Below are 23,152 nucleotides of genomic sequence, written 5' to 3' on the forward strand. Positions count from 1 at the left end.
ACAGGACCAAGATAACTCCCATGTTTCAGTAAAGAAGATATTCTTCCCTGTTTGAATCCAACTGATGAAAACTCCTCTTTTTCCTCCTACGCGGCTACTTTGCTTTTCCTGGACTCTTCCCAAAGATAGAATCAAAAATCAACAGCACATATTCTTCACACGCAACTTAATCAGACCGAGATATTCTTCCTTCAAACAAATCCCGTAACTCTCCCTGTATAGAAACTACGTGACTTTTCTTTCGACTTTAAACCCGAGTGCCAAGCCTGTTTCATCATGACATACTATTAATAACTAAAGCCCATGGATGTCTGCTAAAATCTACCCAAAACTCGATCGAGAAATTGTTGCAGAAGAGAATCAACTTTCCCGCCATAATCTAAGTATTTTAAACGATGAAGAAAGGTTCCCCTTAACCAACTGCCTGGTGCCTTTAACACTGAGTATCCTGGGGTGTAAATAACAAGTGGGTGTCCCTTAGTAATTGATTGCCCCTTATCCAAATAAGAGGTGTCTTTAGTGATTTTCTCCCACGAGCGCAAATACCACTTTTCGAGCCAATTTTCCCGCAAAAGCTTATTTCTCCAAAAACACCTACAAAGACATAAAATAACCAAATAAGTATAAAATCGAGCACTAAAAATATATACAATTGAGATATATTAGACACATAAATGTGTCTATCAAATACCCCCAAACTTATTATTTGCTAGACCTCGAGCAAATCAAGTAAAATAAAATCCTTCACTGTCGCAGGCATCGTCGATTGCATTTAGCGTATGCAATAAGCCTTTAAACCCCTAGGTTGCCCTAGTGGCGGAGTGTTGTCTCCGGAGGGCTTACCAGAGGTATACCCACAAAACCTTTATACTCCAGACCCTAGCTATCTACACAGAACCTTGGAAGGCACTAAAGAATCTCCTTGTTTGGCATACTTATTGACTACAGGAGGAAGTACCCTGATGCGAAATTCCAATTACTGTACACGAGTTCGCACTCAAGCATACTAAAATTCATATGAAGTGACAGAGCTCTACTCAGATAGTTGCACTATGGACATCAATATCCGGTGTCGAAACTAATCACATGGATAGATCAAGAAGATGGATATAGAAAAACATAGATGGTTTTGATGTTGACTAAGGTGAACGGTGTTTCTCATATCTGTCTGAAGGCCACTGCCATAATGAACCTATCCTAATGGACTGAGATACCGGTCTGACTAATATCAACTCACTGGCATATACAAGGGTACCAATGGTCGATAATCCTAACTCTAGGTCAACACAACTGGCATATACAAGGGTTTCAGTGGTCGACTTTATTGAATTTATTCCAGTTGGTCTGATGGTCTGGTCTCAATTTCTCTTCTTTTTTTTTTCTTTTTTTTTTTTTTTTTTTTTTTTTTTTGTTGTATCTCAATCACTCTATTTCACCCTAGCAATGGTAACAACTTGAATCGTGAGCCCCACCTAATCACTTAGAGAAACATATTTTAAAAAAAAAAAATAAAAATAGAAGTGAAAAGGACTCAATGAGATATGGCGAAACTACCATGTTATTTCTAACACCTGAGCTCTGTGCTTTTATGAATAGACTCTTTAGATGTTTCCATCTAATCAGATTGGTCCCTCAACTCCTACAACCAAAATGCTTCCATCCACTTAGATTGGGTAGTGCCATCCTTAATAAGGATAAATTTCTAGGCTCTGGAGTTTATTTATTGCAACGAAAAGGTAACAAAAAGTTCTACCCCACCCCCAAACTTAAATCTAACATTGTCCTCAATGTTTCTAATTAAAGAACAGTACCAAAAATATAAGTAACATGAGGAAATAGTAAAGAGAGAAGTCGGAAAGATAGTACCTGGGTGAAGTGTAACCAAAAACCTACAAAAAATATACAACATACAAAATCGCCTCGATGGTCAATCAAGGTAAACAGGGTCCTCCAGAGGGACCTCCTCAACATCACCTGTAGGAAAAGGCTCTAAAAGGGCTTCAATCGCTGACCGTTAACCTTCGAAGAACTACTACCATCTGGTGTCTCAATCTCAACAGCGCCATGAGAAAAAACAGTACGGACCACAAAAGGACCGGTCCATCGAGAGCGCAACTTCCCGGGGAATAGATGCAACCGAGTGTCATATAGAAGAACTTTTTGACCTGGAGAAAATGACTTTCGTAAAATATTCCTATCATGCACAAGTTTCATTTTGTTCTTATACTCCTTAGCACTATCGTATGCATCTCTACGAATCTCGTCCAACTCATTGAGCTGGAGCTTTCTTTGAGCTCCTGCCTTGTCAAGTGAAAAGTTTAAGTTCTTAATAGCCCAATAGGCTCGATGCTCTAACTCAACAAGGTGACATGCCTTCCAAACACTAAACGATAAGGTGACATTCCAATGGGTGTCTTAAACGCAGTACGGTAAGCCCATAAGGCATCAGTAAGCCTCGACGACCAGTCTTTCCTATTTGGATTAACTGTTTTCTCTAGAATACGTTTAATTTCCCTATTGGAAACCTCTACCTGACCACTAGTCTGAGGGTGATATGGGGTTGCTACTTTATGGGTAATACCGTATTGTTTCATTAAAAGAGCAAACGGTCTATTACAAAAGTGTGAACCTCCATCACTAATTATAGCTCGCGGCGTACCAAAACGTGTAAGTATATTCTCTTTCAAAAACTGGACTACGACCCTGTGGTCATTCGTTTTACACGGAACCGCCTCAACCCACTTAGACACATAGTCTACAGCGACAAGTATGTAAAGATAACCAAACGAAATAGGAAATGGACCCATAAAATCAATGCCCCACACATCAAAGACCTCAATCACTAAAATAGGGTTCAAAGGCATCATATTTCTACGGGAAATGGTTCCTAACTTCTGGCAACGCTCACAAGAAACACAATGACTATGGGAATCTTTAAACAACGAAGGCCAGTAAAATCCACACTGCAAAATCTTAGCAGCAGTCTTCTTAGCACTAAAATGACCCCCACATGCATGTTCATGACAAAAGGAGATAATACTAGACTGGTCACTCTCAGATACACATCTCCTAATAATCTGGTCCGGACAATACTTAAACAGATAAGGATCGTCCCAAAAGAAATGCTTAACCTCGGCTAAAAACCTAGAACGATCTTGCTTACCCCAATGTTGAGGCATTCGACCAGTAACAAGATAATTCACTATATTTGCATACCAAGGTGATTGGGAAACAGAGAACAATTGTTCATCAGGAAAACTATCCCTTATAGGAAGGGAATTATTAGGGGAACTAACAACTAGCCTAGACAAGTGGTCTGCTACCACATTCTCTGCACCCTTTTTGTCTCTAATGTCTGGAAAAATTCTTGTAACAAAAGGATCCATCTAATCAATCTAGGTTTGGTATCCTTCTTAGACAAAAGGTATTTCAAAGCAGCATGATCAGTATAGATTACGATCTTAGAACCTAATAAATAGGATCTAAACTTATCCAAGGCAAACACGATGGCTAGCAATTCCTTCTCGGTAGTTGTATAGTTCATTTGGGCATCATTCAGAGTTTTGCTAGCATAGTAAATCACATGGAGTAATTTGTTTTCTCGCTGACCTAGCACAACGCCTATAGCATAATCTGAAGCATCACACATAATTCAAAGGGTAGGTTCCAGTTAGGTGCCTGGACTATCGGGGCAGTAGTGAGTAAAGTTTTAAGCTTATCAAAAGCCTTTAAGCAAGCATCATCAAAGACAAACTTAACATCTTTTGCAAGCAAATTGCAAAGAGGTCTAGAAATCAAGCTAAAATCCTTAATGAATCGACGGTAAAAACCTGCATGCCCTAAGAATGACCTAATATCTTTTACGGTTTTTGGGACCTGTAGAGTCTTAATAAGGTCAATTTTGGCTTTGTCTACCTCTATACCCTTTGAAGAAACGATGTGCCCTAAGACAATTCCTGATTCAACCATGAAATGGCATTTTTCCCAATTAAGCACTAAATTCTTTTCCTTACACCTAGTCAACACTAATGTCAAATGATGCAAGCACTCATCAAAAGATGAACCAAATACTGAAAAATCATCCATAAAGACCTCTAAAAACCGTTCTACCATATCAGAAAATATGCTCATCATACAACGCTGAAAAGTCGCAGGGGCATTACATAACCCGAAAGGCATGCGTCTATACGCAAAGGTACCAAAGGGACAGGTAAAAGTGGTTTTCTCTTGGTCTTCTGGGGCAATAACGATCTGATTATACCGGAGTAGCCATCTAAGAAGCTAGTGACTATGTAATCTAAGCTCTAGCATTTGGTCGATAAAAGGAAGGGAAAGTGATCCTTCCTTGTGACCTTGTTCAATTTCCTATAAATACACACACGCCATCCCGTGGTCACTCGGGTTGGGATTAATTCATTATTATCATTCTGGACTACAGTGATACCTGATTTCTTGGGGACAACCTGAACAGGGCTGACCCACTTACTGTCTGAAATTGGGTAAATAATACCCGCATCTAACAACTTAAGCACCTCTTTTCGAACTACCTCTTTCATGTTAGGGTTCAGTCGACGTTGCATCTCCCTAGAAGGTTTGGAGTCTTCCTCTAAATGAATCTGATGCATACACACAGTAGGACTTATACCCTTAATGTCTGCTATAGTCCACCCTAAAGCTTCCTTATTGTCTTGAAGTACTTTTACTAGCCTACTTTCCTGATCACTATCCAAATCGGAAGCTACAATCACAGGTAAAGTCTCAGATGGGCCTAAAAACACATACTTTAGAGTATCGGGTAGTGGTTTAAGGTCCAACTTTGGGGGCTCTTCTAAAGAAGGAATTAGGGTAGTCTCAGAAACTGGTAACGGTTCGAACCTAGCTTTCCATCTATCAGTGTCTAACACAGGGGTAGAATCTAATAGAGCATTCACTTGTTCAATAGTGCTATCGTCATCAAAATCTAAACCAAAATGGGATAGACAACTTTCTAATGGGTCTTCAAATAAAATGTTTGGTAATGACTTCTGAACTAAGGCTTCTATCATGTTCACCTCTTCAACACATGTGTCATCTAGCTCATAAGGTAGCTTACTGACATTAAAAATGTTCATCTCATAGTCATATTACCAAAAGATAAATTCATCACACCATTTCGACAGTTAATGATCGCATTCGACGTAGCTAAAAACGGGCGACCTAAAATCACAGGTATCTGGTTCTCTGGGTCAGGGACAGGTTGAGTATCTAGGACCACGAAATCCACTGGATAGATAAACTTGTCGACCTCAATAAGGACATCCTCAATAACACCTCGAGGAATTTTAACAGACCTATCAGCTAACTGCAGTGTTATCTGAGTAGGTTTCATTTCACCAAGTCCTAGCTGTAAGTACACATGGTACGGAAGTAGGTTCACACTGGCTCCTAAGTCAAGTAAAGCTTTTTCTACCCGGTTTACCTATTGTACAAGCAATGGTAGGGGAACCTGGGTCTTTGTACTTTGGAGTTGTAGTGTTTTGAATAATTGAACTTACGTGACTAGCTAAAAAGGCTTTCTTATGGACGCTAAGTTTTCGCTTTCGCGTACACATATCCTTAAGGAACTTGGCATAAGCAGGAATTTCCTAATTGCATCTAATAAAGGAAGGTTTATGGTAACTTGCTTAAAAACCTCCAATATGTCATTAAAGTTCGATTCCTTCTTTGTTGGTACTAATAGCTGAGGAAATGGGGCTCTAGGCACAGAATCAGACCTCTCAGGAACTGAGTTGGCATCATCAGAAATTTTATCAGTTTCCTTAGCTAGTGGTCCTGAGGGGTGAACTACAGTATGTTCACTATCGGGCATGGTTACCTGATTGTCTACTATTCTACCACTCCTAAGGGTTCTAATAGCATTCAATTGATTCGATGGTTTTGTACCTACTTCATGAACTCCTCTAGGATTGGGATTAGTCTGACTAGGGAACCTACCATTATCTCTCTCACTTAAGGTCTTAGCTATTTGGCCGACTTGAAGTTCTAACTTAGCAAGGCTCTGAGCATTAGTTTGAAAATTCTGCTTGGTTTCCTGTTGAAAACTAACATGGCTCTGTGCTAACATTTCCTGAGTTTTTGCTAACATCTTAATAGATTCCTCTAAGCTAGTCGTTTTATTTTCTGGGCCTGATGTATTCCTAGTGTAGCCAAAACCTGGGGGAGCATTAGAATTATTAGACTGACCCTGACTCTGGCCCTTAGACCATGAAAAGTTCGGATGGTTCTCCAACCAGGATTATAGGTTTCTGAATATGGGTCAAACTTCTGACGATTATCAAACCTAGTGTATTATATAGAGCATTGGCTTGCTCTTCATTATTCTGGCCTTCCAAAAAGGCTCCAATCTACCACTAGTGTTACCCACTTCTAAAGCTTCTAACCTTTTCGCTATAGCAGCAATTTTGGCATCTGATTCATAGCCTCCTTATACCCTATTAACATTTCCTCTGCCGAGAAGAATTGTTTTCTGGGGTCCCCTACTACTTTCCCATTGTTGGGTCTTTTCGGCGACTTCATGCAAATATGTCATCGCGTCATCAACTGTTTGATTCTCAAATCCACCAGTACACATTGATTGTACTGTGGTTGTGGTGCGATAATTTAAACCCTCATAAAGGATATGAACTAACCTAACCTTCTCTAAACCATGATGAGGACATTGGGCTAATAAATCATTGAACCTTTCCAAATACCTTACGAATTTTCTCCCTCCTGTTGAGAAAACATGCAGATTTGCGTCCTAATAGATGATGTTTTGTGCCTAGGGAAAAACTTGTTCAAAAAGGCAGATTTAAGTTGTTCATACGTTTCTATTGACCCGGAAGCCAAACTATATAGCCACGATTTAGCTTTATCTTTCAGGAAAAAAGGGAATAACCTAAGTTTCAAAGCATCATCATCTAGGTTTCTAATCCTGAGGGTACTACAAATTTCCTCAAAGTCCCTAACATGGAAATAGGGGTTTTCGTTTTCTTTCCCTAAAAAGATTGGGAGCAGCTGTAAGGTCCCAGGTTTAAGTTCATAAGTTGCTTCCGTCTCAGCTAACCTGATACATGAGGGACGAGTAGTCCTAGTTGGATTCAACAAATCTTTCAAAGTTGTCATTTCTGGCGCTATCGGAGCAACAAGGATTCTCTCCTCAGTCAAAGGACGTTCAAAAACAGACTCTTCAAAAGTCGTACTCTCTAGATTAAGGTAATCGAGACGCTTAGAACTACTAGGTTTCTCTGTAACAAATATACCTAGTGCGTCTCTTTTACGTTCATGCATACAATAGAATTTTCTAAATTGGAAGGGTAAGCAAACACAGATCAAGGCCGACTCAACCAAATCAAACCTATTGATTTCTAGCAAACAAAAAGCATAATGGCTCCACTTAGATTGTTTCTAGACCAGCTTCTAATCCTTCGAACGGGAATTAGTTACAATATAAGCAAACCCCTATGGAATCAATCCGAGTTAAAGTAAGTTAAATAGAGGCGAGGGAAGCTCGGTGGAGATTTGATACCAAAGGCCTCACCGGTATTACAAGGCGGCGCAGTCATGCATTCAACTTACAGAAACCGTCAAGAACTTCGAAGTATGCTTAAAAGAGTAACCAATATTTTTCGAATGACTTTCCTGTTAAGCTCGTTACCTTATCGGTCTCGTTCTAGTCAAAATTTTAGGCTTAGGTTCGCGTAGGTTACGTGTTCCTAAAGCGGGCAAGAAGAGAACGGTGATGAAATCCGAACCCTTATCTTGTATGGCCAGGCCTTGCTCTTTACTAGAAAAATAAATGTCTGTATTCAGTCCTCAACATATATGCATACGAAGGAGTCCAGTAACTCGCTAAAAGGGGATTCACGAGTGTTTCGACAAACTTACCTCCCGTAACAGACGGGGGATGAATCGGTTGTAGTCGACTTGGGCCACTGACTCCAATGTCAAGTGTACGAATCCAAGGTGCAGTGACAATATCGTAATTGTCCTCCTTCTCTGCAAACAATTTATATTTAAAGTACCCTTCCGTAGGGTAATAAAAAAATAATGATGTCCCAAAGTCCAAAAGTCCAAAAAGAAAAGAAAAATTACAAAAATAATAAACCCTAATACAGTTTTTTTTTCTAAAAGAAGATAAACAAACCCTAAAATAAAATTATCTAAAATAAAATTGTCTTCTCTTTCTGTTCTTTTTGCTTTAATCTTTGGCTCCAAGTCTTTATGAAATCACCAAACTCTTTGGTTCAATTTTCTTTATGATCCAAAACCTGTAAACACAAGATAAATACCCAAAAACATAAAAAAGAACAAAAATAATAATGAGAAAAATAAAAATAAAATAAATCTAAAACCCTAAAAACAAGTCCGCATCGGCGGCGCCAAAAATTGATGTGATTTATAGATAGTGGTAAAAAGTGATTCGATTCTCGAACTTGTGAAGGATAACTTTAGACTTAAATTCAAAACTAAATAGAAAACTCGCTAATAATTATAACAAACACCGACAAAGTTGGTATCAATATTAAAGGAACACTAAGGCTAAGATTCCACTATTTTCCAAGTTCAAAGTGATTTGGTCCAAATATTTATATTCATGCAATTTTCTCGTTTAACTTGATTCTAAAATATTGCAACTAATAGATTTTCAAAAGTAATTATTGTAAATACCAAGAATGAAGCATCAAGAGTCTATAAACTAAGCATACTCCATCAAAATAGATCACAATCACTCAAATAAAAATCATATTCAATAATAGTTCAAGGAAAATAATCATAATAATAATTGCAATAAATTAAATAAAATAGATTGTACCGTTTTTTGTTGGAAAAATAGCTTCCTCTATCACCTCAGCAATGGGGTTTAGCTCCTCATATTAATCATGATCTCAAAATAATTGTTTATGGATCAAAAGATGATTAAAAAGATGAAAAGTGATAATACAGACGATTCACAACAGTTTGTTGGTGTTGCAGAATCACTGTTACAGGGAGAAATAGTAACTAAAGACCTAATGCAACCGCTGTGATGAACGACACATACGTACTGCTGTGAAACAACGATATTTTGCTGCGACAGTTGCTTGTGCGTCAATGTTATTCGTGTTCTTCCTCTTCAGCAGCAGCAGCAGAATATTGTATTTTTCCTGCAACTCGATCTCTGGAGCTCTCTATTCTCCTCTAAACTTCTCCTAAGGTTTCGTACCCCTTATATGACTTATCCCCTCTCCTTTTATAGACGACAGCTTAATAAATCTCCCGAAATACTCGAGATTTCTTCTCTTTTTCTTTTACTCCAAGTCACGACAATATCTCCCTTTCTTTTCTCATACGCGTTTCCAGATTCATTCAAACTCTCCTATTATGCCTCCACAAGAAAAATCCTCGGTTGATAATGCATATAACTTCCATATTAAGTCGAACAGGACCAAGATTACTCCCATTTTTCCATAAATAAGATATTCTTCCCTGTTTGAATCCAACTGATGAAAACTCCTCTTTTTCCTCCTATGCGGCTACTTTGCTTTTCCTGGACTCTTCCAAAAGATAGAATCAAATCAACAGCACATATTCTTCACACACAACTTAATCAGACCGATATATTCTTCCTTCAAACAAATCCCGTAACTCTCCCTGTATAGAAACTACGTGACTTTTCTTTCGACTTTAAACCCGAGTGCCAAGCCTGTTTCATCATGACATACTATTACTAACCAAAGACCATGGATCTCTGCTAAGATCTACCCAAAAATCGATCGGGAAATTGTTGCAGACGAGAATCAACTTTCCCGCCATAATCTATGTATTTTAAACGATGAAGAAAGGTTCCCCTTAACCAACTTCCGGGTGCCTTTAACATTGGGTATTCTGGGGTGTAAATAACAAGTGGCTGTCCCTTAGTAATTGAGATCCCCTTATCCAAATAAGAGGTGTCTTCAGTGATTTTCTCCCACGAGCGCAAATACCACTTTTTCCGCAAAAGCTTATTTATCCAAAAACACCTACAAAGACATAAAATAACCAAATAAGTATAAAATTGAGCACTAACAATATATACAATTGAGATATATTAGACACATAAATGCGTCTATCACGTAACTAATGAGTGTGCGGTATTTTGCACCCATATTTTGCCTCTTTTTTTATCGTACATCCAAAGAAGGAGCGATGAGAGAAACTTTAATTTTATATTTGTCGCACCTATTCATCCTTTCGTATTCCTTTCAACCGACATTATTCCGGGTTTTCGGCATGACTGTTCCCACGTGTTGACTTCACCCCTTATCATTCGACACGTCTCTATAGGATCTGACAACCGTCGCTTCGTATCTATCTCATCATTAATGCGTCTGTAAAAGAGATATCTCCGGAAGAGGAGATATGATCCTTTATATACTCCAGTACGTTCTCTTCTTCATATTTTTACTTTTTCTCCCCTTTGTTTCTTTTCTTTTCTCTACAACTTTTATTGTTCGACTGTTCTTCAATTTTTGATTAATCGTCATACTCTATTTCGCGCTTTCTTTCTATCTTTAACTGTTTCTTCTATCTTCTTCTTACTTTTTCTCGGTTTTGAACTCTATTTTTCATTATCATCACCTTCTTGATCATCTTGATTAAATTTCTTTTATCTCCCATTCTCATTCTGAAAATGCCACTTAAACCGGGTTGGAAGAATGTTAAAGAGTTCCAGAGATTAAAGGCTGAATTCAAGCAAAGAGGCTTCAGTTTGTCAATCCCCCCTGGATCAGAGTCTACTTCTTCTCTTGAACCTAAATGGTTTTCGCTTGATGAATGGAACGAGCGGAAGATTATTTTTTCGCTCGGGCAACTGCTTGCTGGTCTTCCCATACCCTTTGCAATCCTCAAATTCCATTATTTTACGAGCTTCTATCTCATGCAAAGTTATCGCGCGATATTTCATCTGAGTGGTTATTGCATTAGAATAATGGTAGAATACGCTCTTCGCGCGGCCGGGTTGGAATCTCTTTACCCAAAAGATGTAAGGAATCCAAAACACGCGCATAAAGAAATCATCCCAGCAGAGTACATTGTTGAGAATTTCTTTCGTCACTACGATGTTGTTATCGTGAAGAATGAATCATTCCGCTGGGGTATCTGTTTATCGAGAGATGATGGTTTCACAGAAGACCAGAGGATCATGAGGGATGTTGCGCGAAATTCAAAGGATGTTCGTTGGGTGGAGTACCCTATCATTTTGGAGGGCCCTTACATCTCTGGTAGGGGTGCTGATGGTTCAACTCTTCCACTCCCTGCGAATCTTGACGCCTACAAACCTTGGGAGTTCAAATGCCCTGAGGAAAATGATGTGGTGCGTTTATCTTTAACTTTATATTTCCGCTTATCTTTAACGCTTTCTCTTATATTTTCTTCATGTTCATATTGGTAAATGGAATAAGAAGGCTAACAAGAAGGCGTCACAGGTGTCAACTTAGTACGACAATGAAGTAAGAAATACTCATTTAAAATTTTAGCAATATAGTTGCCTCTGTTTCTTATCTTTCATTGTGTACGTAGGTGGAGACTGAAGATGCTGAGGGCCTTAATGATGATATTCCTATCCCTAAAGGTGGTGGCACTTCTTCAAATATAAAGGAAAGGAGAAAAAAGCCTACTTCTAAAAAGAGAAAGTTATCTTATCCATTTTTCCCAAATACCAGCTCCCATAATGACGTGCTTCCTCTTCCTGATAATTCCTCATCAACATCTTCTATGGAGCAATTTTCAAGTATGTTTTCCAACACATTGGCTTCTGTTGGTGATGCTGGACTAACTCGCACGTGTCATGCGGTTGCTAAGATTTGTGATGCTCCCTTTTTGTGTCATGAGTCTTTGCAAGGAGTTGCCTCTGCTTTAACTCCATATTTCCAGTTCGCGCTTGGGTCTTTGGTGAGTTTTCTTGTTGTGCGTCAACCTTCACTAAAGTTTCATATTTCACTCATTTTTTCTCCTTCTCCTCGTTGATATAGAGTGCTCGTGCGTCTTATGCGGTCACCAATGATTTTCATAAGAGATTCGCCATCTTGAAACAGAGAACCAGAAAGTCAGTGATGAGCTTTCCACTTATAAAGATAGGGTGGTTGATCTTCGTGAGAGAAACAATCAGCTTTTGGGTACGTATTTTTCTCTTTTCCTCATTTTTATATCTTCACATTGCCTTTGTCTTCTTTTAATTGCTTGTGTTCGCAGAAATATACAATTTATCTGATGAAGCATCTAACCTCCCTGATTATAATGAGACTCTTCTTGAGCATCTTAACTCTTTCTTGAACAATTTCCCCAATGATGGATTAGAGAACATTACCTTGGATGAACTTCGTTCGAAATATAAAACCCTTAATAGAGAACATAGGTCAATGCTATCTGTGAATAATGGTTTTAAATGCCGCCTCCATGAAAATAAGGAGGAAATCAATAAGCTTGAGGATAGAAAGAACGCACTCATTACAGAAAAGGATCAGACAATTCTTAAGGGTGCTAAAGCTTTAAAGGAATTTCATGAAGTTCAGCTCCAGATTCAGATGGAGAGGGATCAAGTTATAAGTGAAAAGAATGCTCTTCTCGCCCGTGAAAATGAGATTCACTCTCGTCTTATTATAGAGAATGATGATGAGTTTGAATATGCTGCAACGGTTATTGATAATGCTAGGACCGGTTTAGCTACAAATGTTAGTTCAAAAGCTGACCATACGGCATTGGTTAGGACTATCCTTTCTGAGAAACAAGGTTGCTTATAATCCTTACATAGTGTCTTCATTTTGTGTTGCTTTGTGAATTTTGTTTGCATGCGGTTTAATGTTTTTATTCCCTTTTGTTGATACTGAAAAGCGGCATCTTAAGGAGATTGAGGATTTAAAGGAAAATCTTTCCGCCAGAAATGATAAATGCCGCAGACTTAAGAGAAAGTTAGTGGTCATTGTTTCCAACTTGAATAAGGACGCGCTCCGTGTCCGTGATGCGGCTGTCAAGGAGAGAGTGGAGATCTATACTAATCATAATATTCCCATACCAGATTATGATTTTGCTGAGGTTTCCTCTAATGAAGAGGATTCTGAAATCTCTGATAGTGAAGATGATAATAAAGAATATGAAGTAACTGATGAAGAGAACAACGACTCATAGGTTGAGAAAGATGGTGAATCCTTTATTAGTCCCTTGTATTATATTCTTCTTTTACCTCTCTTGTATACTGGATTCTCCTAGTATTTGGGATATTTTCTTTAATGTGTACTACTTAGAGTTTGAGGCTTTTTTCTTCAATGTAAATTCTCCTTGTGTATATCTGTACGTAATCAAGAATCGAAAGCAAAATACTATTCTTTCTAACAGTTAGAATTAATTTAATGATGATAACATATTGCATAAGTGCATGAGTGTATCATATGAAGGCGAATAACATTTCATATTGACATTTACATTCCCATTCTTGCCTTTCTGTTATTCGCGTTTATGTGATCAATATTTGATGTGTGCGTAACCGTTCGCAAGCATATATGTGTATGCGATACGATATAATTATGTGTGCGCCATTATCCGCATTAACTATATTACGAGTTCTATATTGTACCTGAATGTTTGTATCTTACCCTTTTATGCCTTTTCCTGCGTCTTTATTGATTTCTTCCTCAGTCCTTACCTCTTTTATTGATTGGATTATGCCCTCAATGTTGCCTCAGTTTCTCTGCCTCATTATCATTTTTGCACTTTCACATTTTTCTTTTCTCCTAGCTCTTGCTTGCTATAATTGTGCGTTAATTTCGCTTATATTTATGTTGCGTCTTTATAAGTGCTTGTTCCCCTGCAAAACAATATTAGATGCATATATTGGTCAATTTGTGTTTGTTATGAGGTCTTATTGATCCTCTCTAAGCAGAGGTCTTATTATGCCTCCCCTTGTTGATATGTCTTATTTTTGCCCCAAGGTATTGTTTTTGGTCAGGCGACAAAATTGCAGGAAGTCTTTACAATTTCATGCAATGACCCATTGATTTTGCCTTATCATCTTTCGTATTATTTCCTCTGTGGGATATATTGTCGCGCCAATACGACAGTCTTGTCCTATCCCTTGAGCCACAGACCCATGATTTTGACGTCTTTTGACACAATTCAGCTCCCTAATGTAAGGTTCCACACTTTCGTACGAGATCACACCCTAGTGGGGTTTCTTTGGGGCCGAGTGCATCATAGTCAAGACTTTTCAAGGATGGCCAGGTACGCTCCAGAGGCCCCAGGCACCCTTGACTCAACCGTATACCGCGGCACTCTGATCGAGTTTCTGCACTCCTTAGGAGAGAGCTTAGTACCTTAGTCTTTCGACTAAGGAGTCTTTGTTGGAGAGGTTTTCGTTTCGCCCCAATTCTTCATGACTCAAGTCCCAGGGATGGTATGGCTTTCGCCCAAGTCATGCATTCTAGGTTTTCCCCAACCATGACGTGCTTTAGGTCTTATTGTTGCCTTTTGCAATTATGCGAACTAGGATGCACGCCACGATTGGATGGCTAGCCTCCCTAGTTAGAGGTTTTAATTTTGTTTCCTCCTATTGAGATATTATTATGAGCTCTTATTGTTGCCTCGTTCTTCTACTTGTATATATATTTTTATGAAGTATTCAATTTTGAAGAAATAAAAAATTTCATTATCATTCACAATTCATACATTGTTGATTTCTTCCTTCTTCACTTGTTCTCCTGCATAATGACTACTACTTAACACATCTTATCCACTACTACTTCTTCAGGTATTTTTGATTCCAAAGCTGATCGAGCATTTCCCCTTTGCTTTTTCCATCTTTATCCATCAATTCATACATTTCCACTTCCAGCATCCTTCTTTATAATTTATGGTCCATCCCAAACACTTTTTCTTTTCCTTCTCCACCTTGCTTGTAGCGCGGCAGTGTTCGCAGTACTAGTTCTCCTGGATTGAATTTACCTTGTTTTGATGCAGATGTTGTCGCCTCAGCGTAGGTTGATGGGTCGGAAAACCGACTTTGTTTTACCGCAAGTGCACGGTGTCCAAATTGTAGACAACAACAAATATGGTTCGTTCCCATGAGGAGTGTAAACTACTTCTAACTAATACAACTAATTTTCTAATCAAAAACAATTCAAGATGGAGTTTTATGAATTATATACTAAGAAAGCACCAAATAAATTGGATGCAAATTAAATTATCAAAGTGACAAGCAAGATGAGAAAAAGGTTAAGGATCCAGGAATCAGTCATAGGCTAGGTTTTACTTATGTTCTTTCGCAAGAGTCTCTATTTAACTCATGTAAAGTTGCAACACCTGGCTACTTAAACATGGAAGATATATCGCTAAGAATTCTTGATAATCGACTAAGGATTGTCTGATCTCGACCTAAAAGTAGAACCCCTATAATCAGTATGCATACATCGCATACAAAGTAGAAGAATGTTCATAAATCAAAGATCAATCAGGTCTCAATGGAATTGTTCTATAACTTACCTATGTAGTATACTTAGCATAAAACATGAAAACATATATAAGAACAACAACCAATATGAGATATTCGATCATAAAATTAAGCATTTGATTCGAAGAGATTCTTGTTCAAAAACACAAATAATCTTGCCTATGATTTAATCCTTTCACCCTAACAATAGCTTAGCAAATCATGGAGAAAAGAAATAGTAAAACACCAAACCCTAGTTTCTCCAGTTGACGGCCTCCCCTTCTTCCTGTCTCCGCCTCCCCTTTATAAGTCGCTCCCAAGAAATCCACCAAACCCCCGGCAAAAATGCCAAGGCCCGGTCAAATACCAACACTAATTTCCAAAATCAGCTCTCCCCGAAAGCTCCTAAACTCAAGCATAGCACGCCACCAACCACACTCTGTCCACCGGCTAGCTAAAGCATCACCCAGCACCGGTTTGTATCTTCTGGCGTATATTCAGACCTTCTAACCATCTATCACAACAACAACTCCATCTGCGGAATCGAACTGGCCATCAACCACACACCCATGACTTCATGGTTGTAACTGCTCTTCTTTGCATTGCACCAATTTCTTCCAGGCCTTCTTGCAAACAAGATGCAGGCAATTTTCTACCGTAACGAGATGTATCCTCGCTGAATTTTGATTCCTTCTATAGATAACAAGAACACAAGTTCCACAGCAAACCCAAGAGACTAAACACACTCCAATACCAACCATCTCAGCCTTATTCAGTCTGGTCTTCTAAATTTCTTCACCGGAAGCAACAGCTTCTTAGTTTCTTTGATCAATTTTTAGCTCTCGATTCTTCCCTGACCTTCTCAATCTGGTAGCAACAGCTCGATCAACCAATTCCAATTCATACCAATTCAAATCAGCACGGCCTCGAGATTTCAGATTATAATAACAAAACCCCCAAATTCCTGTTGCTACTGGTGTTGTCTTGCACTTTGAGAAATTCAATTTACAACCCTCATACTAACCCCAGAAGTCTACAGAACTCCCAAATTCTGTTGTTGTTTTCTCTCCAGGCAACCACCATCTTCTCATTAATCGTTCAATTAATCACCAGCCAAAATTCACCGTTTCTGTTGCATGCAACGGACCTGCAATTCGGGCAGCAACCACCCATTTCTTCTCGCAGATTCCTGGTTGAATCCATCTTCATTTACATCTCATTACTGTGTCTAGGTTGATAGAAAACCCTAATACCATCCACGGATTTCCCCAAAAATCGATCTCAATGCATCACCAAATTCAGCCACTTTCCTTCCCCTTCTGTTCATTCTTCTTCCTCGAGAACATTCAATGAGACCCAAAATTCATTTCAACTGAATTTCACAGCAAACTCAGATCCATTTTCTTTCTACCAACAATCACCAACAGCACACATCATCAGTATCTTCACTTCACTGATTTCTTAAACTCAATTCAACAACGAACCTGTAGTTGCAGGAAATCCTACAACCACACAAATATGAAGATCCTTTGATAATCAATCGATCTCAAAGTAAATCATTTCTTTATTTATCGAAATCATAAGAATGAATTACAAGATAATAGACATTCTAAGTTTTCTCGCCCTCTCTACAATCTTTCTCTCTCTTAATTTCTTAACCAATGATCCTAAATAGAACTCTCTCTAACGATGCCAATCTACCCTTTATATAGGGTATTACATAATGGATGACAGCTAAGATATCCCCTTATTCCTACAGAACCCTCTTTAGCCGATACCAAACCCTGTAGATCTGTCGTCATTGCTGCTGCAAATAATCTTCAACACCACCAGCTTGTCATAAGAAGTGAAATTTCTTACATAATTCACTTATAACGCTGACTTAATACATCAAACTTTATCAGAAGAAAATCTCTTTCTTTCCGAAGAAAAGCGCTCCTTTTTGTCTAAGGAAACAATGTTTTCGCACCAGTATTCAATTCTTCTGAAAATTTGTGATGACCGTGAACGAGCTTTCCATTCATCAAAAACTCAGTATGAAGCATCTTTTAAGGACTTAAGCATCCAGAACCAAAAGATTATTCAAAGAAAGATAAACCTAACTGTAAAGATGAATCAACTTCAGGAACAATATAACCAATTAAAAGAGTCTCAAAGTCTCCTTAAGAAAAAGTATCATTTGCTTTCTGTTGATGCGAAGAAGATTCGATCCCGTCTTGCCGGTTCAATTGGTGATGATTTTGATACGGTTATGAATAATATGAAGAACAATACTTTTGCTTTTTCTCAATCTCTCCTTTCCCAGAAAGAAGGTAGTCATTTAAAGTTGACTGCCCTAATTTCACTGTATTACTACTTCTTTTTCCTTTCGAAATTTAATTGTATATGTTTTGATGTTATTTTCGCAGAATCTGAGAAGTCGCGTATGACCACTATCTATCAATTGAAGTCTGATATGGCTAAGATGCGGAAGGATCGCGCGAAACTTAAATTTTTTCTTACTTCTTCACGAGATCGTGCGTGAAGAAGGCTTTCACATTTACAAAATTTCCTGGAAATCAATGCTAAGAACCTCGAGAAGGGAGCTTTTCGCAAGGCTCATCTTGGTGCTCAAGTTCTAGTTAATGGGATTCTTCAAAGTAATTCTCTTCCCACAGTAACTGTCCCTCCCCTTAATATAGGTAAAGATGAAGAATATCCAAAACCAGATAGTGATTATGAATTCTTCAGCGAATAAGAAAAAGATTCTGAAGAGGAAACTGAAACGCCCCATTCAAGAAATCCTCTTGAGAAGGAAAAACATGGTGGAGTATATCCTGAGAGTACAACCAATAATGAAATTTCTATCCCTGATTCTACTCAGAGAGCGGATGCTGAAGCTCCTACAGTTAATCAAGAAGCTCCTTCGGGCAATTCTTAATTTCTTTTTTTGTTAATTATTCGTACCATAACTTGTTATATTTTGAATTTACTTTAACTTGTTTCTTAACAAAAGAGATAATATCTTAATTCCCATACTTTCCTCTTATTATATGTCTTGTAAGAAACAACTGTGTTAAGCGATTTTCCTTTCTTTATTATAGATATATTTTCTTTATCCCTTAAGGTCTTATTCTTCCTTCCTAAGTAAAGGTCTTATTTTTCCTTTTTTCATTTTTCTGTGCGACAAAATCGCAGTAGTATTATGTTGTAATATTACGATTGCGGTAAATACGGATTCGATGCTCGGACTTGAATAGATTTAAAAACAAAAGTATATACAAAATTGTCACAGGATCAAGAGATACTGGGACTCAGGATTTCACCAATTCTTATACTCATGCGATTCAATTATTAATTCTAGACAATTAAAGCTTATATTGATAACAAATATCGACTCTTACTTTTCCAAAAATAGATTTTGTAAGTATTATATGTAAATCATAAGCATGATGCATCAAGAATCTCATGGATTAAGCATACATCATCAGACAAAATCACAAATAATCAATAAAAATCATAATTCCATTCATAATAGTGCAAATAGTCATAAAAGAATTAAATAAAATTACTCATGCATAAAGAATGGTTTCCTCCATCATCCCAGTATTGGGGTTTAGCTATTCATATCAATCACACACTCAACATATTAATTCAAAGCTCAAAGTGTGATTAAAAGAGTCAAAAGTTATAAAATAGTAGTTCTGAGACTCACAAAACACGTCCAGAAAAGAACGACAACAGAAAACTGCAGCGAACTGCGACACCTCTCTTCTGCTGTTGAGCTGCTGAAAATAAGACTGTTCTGAAGCTGCTGAAAATAAGACTGTCCTGGAGTGTCTGTTCTTCGTGTTCTTGAAGCTTTTTAGTGGCAGCAGCAGCAGCAGGTGAACATTGCTGCTACTCCTTCTTCTTCGCTCCTCCTGGATCTGTATCGACCCCCAAACTCTTCATACCCCTTCTCTGACATAAAACCAACTATTTATAGGTTTTAAATCCCCTTGAAACTCGATCAAACCCCTTGGAAATCTCCATTATTCTTTACGGGTTGTTTGAAGAATAATCTTCTTCTTGTTGCGTTACAGGCTGTTTCTAGCTATTATCTCGTCTCAAATATCTTCTAGGACTTTTACCCAACTGTTTTGATGTATATCCCACGCAATATATCCCATAAATCTCTCAAACTAATCTCAAATCCTAAACAGAAACCGTGTGCACTGTCTTGACTTTGTGTGGATTTTCCGACTTATCCAGCCCAATTAGATGGGTCTAATCGCTTCTAACAGGTCCCTTATGTCTTGTAGAGTCCGTGGGTACCAAAGTTGCCCATTGAATCGCCTCCTAGGTCGCTCAAATCCTTGATCCAAAACTGTTGACGCTGCTGCCTTTTTTTCCGCCAAAATCCAGTTTTGAAACTTTGAAGATGACCTCCCCCTATCCAGTTCCGGTGTCCCTTTAGTACATGCCCTTAAATGGGGTGCCCCTTAGTAATTAGGTTACCCCTTATCCAAAGTGAGAGTCCGTATAGTAATTTTCTCCCACGAGCGCAAAAACCACTTTTTATCCAATTTCGCCGCAAAAGCTTATTTCTCCAAAAACACCTACAAAGACATAAAATAACCAAATAAGTACAAAATCGAGCACTAACAATATAAACAATTGGGACAAATTAGACACATAAATGCGTCTATCAAATACCCCCAAACTTATTATTTGCTAGTCCTCGAGCAAATCTAATCTAAAATAAAATGACTACACTTAGCACGTGCAATAAGTCGTTAAACCACTAGGTGGACCTAGTGGCGGAGTGTTGTCTCCGGGGGGTTTAACAGAGGTGTACCCACAAAACCTTAATACTCTAGAGCTTAGCTATCTACGCAGAACCTTGGAAGGCACTAAAGAATCTCCTTGGTTGGCATACTTATTGACTACAGGAAGAAGTACCCTGATGCGAAATTCCAATTGCTGTACACGAGTTTGCACTCAAGCATACTAAAATTCATATAAAGTGACAGAGCTCTACTCAGATAGTTGCACTATGGACATCATATTCGGAGTCTAAACTAATCACATGGATAGATCAAGAAGATGGATATAGAAAACATAGATGGTTTTGATGTTTACTAAGTGAACGACGTTTCCCATATCTGTCTGAAGGCCTCCGCCAAAATGAACCTATCCTAATGGATTGAGATACTAGTCTGACTAATATCAACACACTGGCATATACAAGGGTACCAGTGGTCGATAACCTAACTCTAGGTCAACACAACTGGCATATACAAGGGTACCAGTGGTCGACTTTATTGAATTTATTTTGGTCAAATGGTCTGGTCTCTTTCTTTTTTTTTTTTTTTTTTTTTTTTTTTTTGGTAACTACCATTTTTTTTCATCTTTTTTTTCATTTTTTTTTTTTTCATCTCTTTTTTTCAACTTTTTTTTTTTTTTCATGGTATCTCAATCACTCTAATTCACCCTAGCATTGGTAACAACTTGAATCGTGGGCCCCACCTATCACTTAGAGAAACATAGTTTAAAAACAAAATAAAAAAAATAGAAGTGAAAAGGACTCAACGAGATATGGTGAAACTATCATGTTATTTCTAACACCTGAGCTCTGTGCTTTTATGAATAGACTCTTTAGATGTTTCCATCTAATCAGATTGGTTCCTCAAACTCCTACAATCAAAATGCTTCCATCCACTTAGATTAGTTAGTGCAATCCTCAATAGGCATAATTTCTAAGCTCTGGAGTTTATTTATTGCAACTAAAAAGTTTCTCCCATACCCCCAAACTTAAACCTAACATTGTCCTCAATGTTCTAAAGATGAAATTAAAAGCATGAACAAGGAGAAACTGTTACCATTTGAAGAAAAAGAGTTAGGAAGATATTACCTGGTTGCATGAGATTGGGTTACCTCCCAAGAAGTGCTAAGTTTAAAGTCTTCAGCCAGACTAGAAAAGGTTAGTCAACTCGAACCGTATAACAGTAGCCGGAATAACTGTGGGTCTTTAAACCAAAAAGAGCTGACAAAAGGAAACTGCAGTGAACCAAGAAAATGTACAAGACTAGCATGCCCTTACCTAGTTTCCTTAACTATCTAATTGCGGTTCAGGTTCAGGTTCTATGAAGGGTCTAAATAGATATTTCTCGGTGCACTCCTCATGAGATCCGAATTATTAGGTCCTAGAGTCTGAAAACTAAATAAGAACTAGAAGCACAAAATAACCTAAATAATTAGGATCCTCTAAGTCAATTAGGTGACTTACATAATTGACCACAGTGAGAGTAGTGGTCATTCTTAAGAAATGTGTCGATTCTAATTCCTAAAGTAATTAGGTTTAGTCTCAGAACTTAATAATTGACACATTTGAAATTATACGTTCCCACAATTGGAAAAATATTTGGTGGGAAAACAAAGTCGATCTTAGTATCATAGCCTGGTCTAACCTCATCAACCAGAGGATGGGTTTCTAACAACTGAACTTCCTTATGGACATCACTAGGTTCAGGAAAACGAGTATGAAAGTAATCTTGTAAAATGGTTGAGGCATTGATGTCAAGTCCTAAGTGTGGGGACTTTCTGAGAGTTAAAGGTAAGGCACTAGGGAAGTGATAATCACCCCCAAACTTAGAGTTTTCAGTTTCTCTAGATAGACCTCTAATTTTTCTTGAATTTCCGTATCTTCAGAGTCCTTAAAATATTCAAGAGATTCTTCTAAGTTATTATCAGGTAGTGCATCTTTACTCATCTCTACGGGTCTATCTTCTTCTTCCAAGACTATTGTTTCTAAGTCGCTAGACTCTAAAACAGTATTTTCGAAATGAACCCGTTCCTCTAAACCACTATCGGCTTCGTAATCAAAAGGAAAAACTACATCGTCTAAAACGGTGGTATCCCTAATCAAATCCTCGTCCTTTTGAATAGGTGAATAATCATAAAAATTATTTGGATTTGAAGTAGAAATAATATAATCACTATAAAGCTCAATTGGATTACTAGATTCCTGATTACTATGCCTACATATTTCAGATTCTTCATCACTACTATCCTCATCATCATAATAGTACGAAGATGATTGAACCTTATCTAAATAAGTAGTGTTACCAATTATAACCTCGTTATCTTGATTATGTGAAAAAGTATTTTCATTCTCAAGGGTATTATTGGATACACTATATTGGCAATTCAAGTTATTTCGAGCAATACTTTCGTTCGTCTCTAACTCAAGTCTACGTGTCGACTCAGCTATCCTCTCAAGGGTCTCTTCCAAAGAAAGTTCCCTTAGTGTAGGATCTAAGTTTTGAGTTAATCTATTGAGGATATCTTCTACAGATTCAGTTGTTGTTGCAGTTCTTTCGTCCATAACTACATTATTCACCTCATCTAATTTATACGTCGATTCAGCTAACTGACGTGATGACTTAGCTAAATTCCTGAGAGTCTCTTCTAGAGAAGGAATAGGAACTGAAGGATCATAATAAGGACTACTTTTCAAAAGTTTGATTGTATCCTCTAAAGACGAAGAACTAGTATTATAATCTTCTTGCTCGTATGACTGATGCGCGTGCGGATAGTAATTGGGCTCACCATGGTATGAACCATAACCTTGAAAAGGTTGGCGTCCCCAGTCACTATTCTCACTATGGTCATAATACTGATGATGTCCATATTCAAATTCAGGTCGATATTCATTGTATTGGCTTCTATCATACC

The 23,152-nt window shown here is 37.9% G+C and overlaps 2 pseudogenes; both read left to right on the forward strand.

Annotated features, from left to right (window-relative positions):
- The window catches only part of LOC113351011, a 41,572-nt pseudogene that overhangs the window by 1,814 nt on the left and 16,606 nt on the right, over positions 1-23,152 (forward strand).
- On the forward strand, positions 6,681-6,779 carry LOC113354757 (annotated as a pseudogene).

Source organism: Papaver somniferum, chromosome 2, assembly GCF_003573695.1.
Source record: "Papaver somniferum cultivar HN1 chromosome 2, ASM357369v1, whole genome shotgun sequence".
Lineage (NCBI taxonomy): Eukaryota > Viridiplantae > Streptophyta > Magnoliopsida > Ranunculales > Papaveraceae > Papaver > Papaver somniferum.